Source organism: Peromyscus eremicus, chromosome 12 (assembly GCF_949786415.1).
Source record: "Peromyscus eremicus chromosome 12, PerEre_H2_v1, whole genome shotgun sequence".
In the NCBI taxonomy this organism is placed as follows: Eukaryota; Metazoa; Chordata; class Mammalia; order Rodentia; family Cricetidae; genus Peromyscus; species Peromyscus eremicus.
In genome coordinates this window covers 62,175,404-62,181,238 of record NC_081428.1, presented here as the reverse complement: position 1 = coordinate 62,181,238, position 5,835 = coordinate 62,175,404, and positions in this window count along the sequence as shown.

Below are 5,835 nucleotides of genomic sequence, written 5' to 3'. Positions count from 1 at the left end.
AATAGAAACAGTTTTAATACAGTTTGACTCTCCATAGGATAAAGGAGTAAGTAGTAGGATCTAGGTTTTTATCTGACTAGTTTTCTCTCTGCTTTGTTTTTACCTTTAAATCTTCCTTCCAGGGGCAGGAGAGAGGGCTCAGCAGTTAAAAGCACTGGCTGTTCTTCCAGAGGACCTGAGTTCAATTCCCAGCACCCACACGATGGCTCACAACCATCTATAATAGGATCTGATGCACTCTTGTCATATAGGCATACATGCAAGTAGAGCACTCACATACATAAATAAATCTTCCTTTCTTGTGTGTATATTCTCTCATTCTCTCTCTCTCTCTCTCTCTCTCTCTCTCTCTCTCTCTCTCTCTCTCTCAGGAGTCAGTTCTCTTCTGCCACTTTGGCGATCCTGGGATTCAACTCAGGCAGAGTTAGGCCTGTGCCCAAGTGACTCTACTTATAATCCATCTCACAAGCCCCATACCCTGCTTCTTTTAAGCTTCAATTCCAAAAGAAATAGTGGTAAGGCATGGTAAGACTCTAGAGCAGTAGACTCAACCTTTCTAATGCTCTGACCCTCTAATACAGTTCCTCTTCGTTGCTACTTCAGAGCTGTAATTTTGCTACTGTTATGAATCTAATGATGTAAATATCTGTGTTTTCCGATGGTCTTTGGGGGTCAAGGCCCATAGGTTGAAAACCACTGCTCTAAGGCTGAGTGTTGATGGTGCACACCTTTAATCCCAGCACTTGGGAGGCAGAGCCAGGTGGATCTCTGTGAGTTCGAAGCCAGCCTGGTCTACAGAGTGAGATCCAGGACAGGCACCAAAGCTACACAGAGAAACCCTGTCTTGAAAAACAAAAAACAAAACAAAAACAAACAAAACAAAACAAAAAAACAACACTGCTCTAGAAAGACCAGGACAAAAACGATTTCCCACTCAGAGCAAGCCAGCTTGCAATTCCTTCCATTCACCTACCCCTGAAATTTAGGATGACCATCTGTGGACAGGATCAGCTGCTGCTGAGAACAGTGCAGTCGTCCTGGAGTACCTCACTGCAGAGTTAGCAGAAGTGGCAGGAAATGTACCAAAAGACTGAAACGTAAGGCATATCACCCCACATCACTCACAACTTGTTACTGGTGGAGATGAAGAACCAGACTCTGATGGAGGCCACCACTGCTAGTGGTGGTACCATGCTACACCTTCACAAATCTGTAACTGGGAAGAAAGGACAACAGAAGAAATGTCTTGGATGCTTGGTAAGTATTATCTCAGGACACTAAATTCTCTCTCTCTTTTTTTAAGGAGTGAGTAGGTTTCATGTAGTCCAGGCTGACCTTGAATTGGCTATGTAGTGAAGGCTAGTCTTGAAAGCCTGATTATCTTTCTCTACTATTAAGTGCTGAGATTACAGGTGGGAGCTATCAACCCCAACACCATTCCCACTCTAAATAGCCTGGTTTTGTTTGATTTTTGGGACAGGGTCTCACTAAACACAAACACACAACATAACAAAACAGGATCTCACTAAACACAAACTCACTAAACAAAAACATAAAACTCTGGCTGTCCTGGAACTCATTATGCCGACCAAGCTGGCCTTTAATTCATAGAGATTCACCTGCCTTTGCCTCCTAAGTGCTGGAACTAGAGGCATGAGCCACTACGCCTAGCTCTAAAAATGCCTGATGGCTGTCCAATGTTGGTGAATCTAGTGGACTCTGCCTCTTCAAAGCCACGATTGTGACTTTTTGTGATTTTATTTGAGCAAGCTGGAAGTTTAATCAGCTTTCCAACCAACCAACCAATGAAATTTCTGCGTTCAATTCTTAAATCCTATTTAAGTATTATTGTGAATTAAAAGAAACTATTGATTCTGAAGTAATGAGTTTTGATTGAGTTTACTATTTTTTTTTTTTTTTGTTTTGTTTTGTTTTGTTTTTTCGAGACAGGGTTTCTCTGTGTAGCTTTGTGCCTCTCCTGGAACTCACTTGGTAGCCCAGGCTGGCCTCGAACTCACAGAGATCCGCCTGGCTCTGCCTCCCGAGTGCTGGGATTAAAGGCATGCGCCACCACCGCCCGGCTGAGTTTACTATTTTTTAAAAACCACTTGTGCCGGGCGGTGGTGGCGCATGCCTTTAATCCCAGCACTCAAGAGGCACAGCCAGGTGGATCTCTGTGAGTCAAGGCCAGCCTGGGCTACAGAGTGAGTTCCAGGAAAGGCGAAAAGTTACACAGAGAAACCCTGTCTCCAAAAACAAAAAACAAAACAACACTTGGATGCCATCCCCAGTCAAGAGTCTCTGTGTACTCCTGGCTGTCCTTGAACTCACAGACATCCATCTGCCTCTGCCTCCAGAGTGCTGGGACTAAAGGAGTGTGCCACCACCACCCGGCAGAAAACACCTGGATTTTAATTGTGTTACGGAAATATAGTAACAAACATTTGGAAGTTTACAGACATTATTTCCATTCTAGCAGATAAACTCAATAAATGTCATATCCCACTCCAAAAAAAAAAAAAAAAAAAAGGTAATCCCATTTCAATGTCACATTATTAATCCCATAGTTCACATTTGTAAAACATAGGCTGAGAGGGCTGGAGAGATGGCTCAGCAGTGAAGAGCACTGGCTGCTCTTCCAGAGGACCTGGGTTCAATTCCCAGCATCCACATGGCAGATCACAACTGTCTGTAATTCCGGTTCCAGGGTACCTGACACCCTCAAACAGACATACATGGAGGCAAAACACCAATGCACATAAATACAAATTAAAAAAAAAAAGGAAAGAACCACTATTTAAAAAATACTTTTCTTCATATCATATATATTAATATCAAATATATATTTGCATTTCAAATACATATGAAATACATATATACACGAAACAGAGTGTTGCTATGTAGTCCAAACTAACCCTCAAAGTCCTGCTTCTTCTTGTTTTTTTTTTTTTTTTGGTTTTTTGAGACAGGGTTTCTCTGTGTAGTTTTGGTGTCTGTCCTGGATCTCGCTCTGTAGACCAGGTTGGCCTTGAACTCACAGAGATCCACCTGCCTCTGCCTCCCGAGTGCCGGGATTAAAGGCGGGCGTCACCACTTTCCTCCTGCTTTTTTTCTTTTTCTTTTTTTTTTCCTGCTCTTTATTTAGACTTAGAACCCTAGCACAAAACTACAGTTAGGTGCTACCACACCCAGCTTGGAATTCTTATACAAAAACACAAAACAGGTATGGAACTAGATTGGGTTGAAACTTTATAGATTTCTGGTGGTGGCACATGCCTTTTATCCCAGCACTTGCGAGGCAGAGGCAGGGGTAGGAGAAACCAAAATTTAAAAAAAAATAGTTCTAATTTTCTAACTTTATAGCACTGGGTTGCTTCTTCTAATATTTAAATCCAAATATGACTTCAATAATGGTTGTTGTGACAAATCAAATCATAAGCGTAAAATTATAAAAGATTTATTCTCATAAAAACTCCAAAATACTTTGGAAAAGTAAGTAATTATATGTATATAAACACTTAATCATCTTCCATTACTCAATATAAAAATAATCCCAGCCTCTCAATCTTGGGTGGATACTCCCCAGAAGCCATGCACCTAGTGTTTTAGTTTTTGTTTTTGAGCCAAATTTCTTCTCTGGGACCTGGGGTTCAACAATCAGTCTGGGCCGGCGTGGGATCTCCGCCCTCAGACCTGAAACGATAAGCACTCACCACACAGTGTTTTATAGGGGTGCTGGGGAACGAACTCAGTCTTCACGCGTGCGTGCGTGGTGCGTGCGTGCGTGCGTGCGTGCGTGCGTGCGTGCGTGCTGAGCACTTCACTGACCAGACCATCTCCCTTAGCTGTAAAGTGTGTTCGTTAATTAGCCTGTAGCATTTATGTTCTTATTTTGTTTTCACCAAGTGTAACACTAAATCAAAACTTAAAAAGAAAATCACCCTTAAAAAAAAAATCACCTGAAGATTTCTTTTTTGTAAATACGTAAGTTCATGAAAACACATTTACTTATTTTTATTTTATGTGCATTGGTGTTCTGCCTGCCTGCACGCATGTCTGTGTGAGGGTGTCAGATCTTGGAGTTACAGACAGTTGTGAGCTGCCATGTGGGTGCTGGGAATTGAACCCTGGTCCTCTGGAAGAACAGTCAGTGCTCTTAACTGCTGAGCCATCTCTCCAGCCAAAATATATTTCTTCAAATGACAATCTGAGCCAGAGGTGGTGGCAACATGTGTAATTACAACATTTGAGAGACAAAGGCAGGAGGGTCAGGAGTTCCAGACCATTTTCATATACTTAGCCAGTTTCAGGCCAGTCTGGAACACAGGAGCTCTTGTCTCAAAAAACTAAAACTGAGTTAACAGATGAGGCGTCTGACAAACTCATCGGTAAGTCCTAGTGCTCACTTTCCCCAAACTCTTTGCTAATCTGTATAGTCAAAGGAAATACAGTGACTCTCAGCTTAAGAAATGGCTCAGTGGGTGAGAGCCCTGGACCGGTGCTGTAGACCAGGCTGGCCTCAAACTTAAGATATTTGCCTGCCTCTACCTCCCAGTGCTGGGATCGGCACGTGCCACCTAGCCCGACTTATATTAATAACTGCTTAACTGCCAACTTTATTTTTTCTGAAACTCTATATAAGTAGCTTTAGTATTCTCATGAAATTGAAATTTATTTATTTATTTATTTATTTATTTATTTTTTATTTTTTTTTTTTGGGTTTTTCGAGACAGGGTTTCTCTGTGTAGCTTTGCGCCTTTCTGGGAACTCGCTTTGGAGACCAGGCTGGCCTCGAACTCACAGAGATCCGCCTGCCTCTGCCTCCCGAGTGCTGGGATTAAAGGCGTGCGCCACCACCGCCCGGCCTTAATTTTTGTTTTAATTTGATGACTGTGGGTGTTCTGTCCCCAGTTCTGTGTACCACCTGTGTGCCTGGTGTCTGAGGAAGCCAGAAGAGGGTACTGGGTCCTCTGGGACTGGAGTTGAAGACGGCTGTGAGCCACCAAGTGAGTACAGGAATTTAATCCCAGGTACTCTGCAAGATCAGTAAATGCTTTTGTTTTTCTTTTTGTCTTTTGAGACAGGGTTTCTCTGTGTAGCCCTGGCTATCCTAGAACTCACTCTGTAGACCAGGCTGGACTTGAATTCAGAGATCTGCCTGTCTCTACCTCCCGAGTGTTGAGACTGAAGGCGTGTGCCACCACCACCCAGCCAACAAATGCTCTTAACAACTGTAAATTACTTTAATTTTCATCCAAATTATTTTATTCTGAATTGTAACGGTGTCTCTGTGTTTAGTGTAAATTAAAAGATTCTATTCACAAAATGAGAACAATTTGACACTAATAATGAACTCGGGGCTGGAGAGATGGCTCAGCAGTTAAGAGCACTGACTGCTCTTGCAGAGGACCCAGGTTCATTACCAGCACGTGGATAGCAGCTCACAACTGTCTGGAGCTTCTGTTCGTGGGGATCCAACACCCTCACACAGACACACACACACACACATAAACATCAGTGCACATAAAATATAAGTAACTAGCTTAACAATGAACTCATTCTGTACCAAATGAAGACAGCCACTTCTAAGTATTATCTAACATGAGGAAGCCTCCTCCACTAGACCACCCAAGAGCACTTGAGGGTCACATCACAGAACACTATATTTTGCAATTAGCTAGCAATGACCCAAAATTTCCTGTGTGAAACATAATTTTTTGTTGCTGTTTGTTTTATAGACAGGGTCTAACATGTAGACCAGGCTGGCCATGAACTGACAGAGACCTGCCTGGAAACATAATTTTACCCATAAACGAAGACAAAATAGCCAGTTAA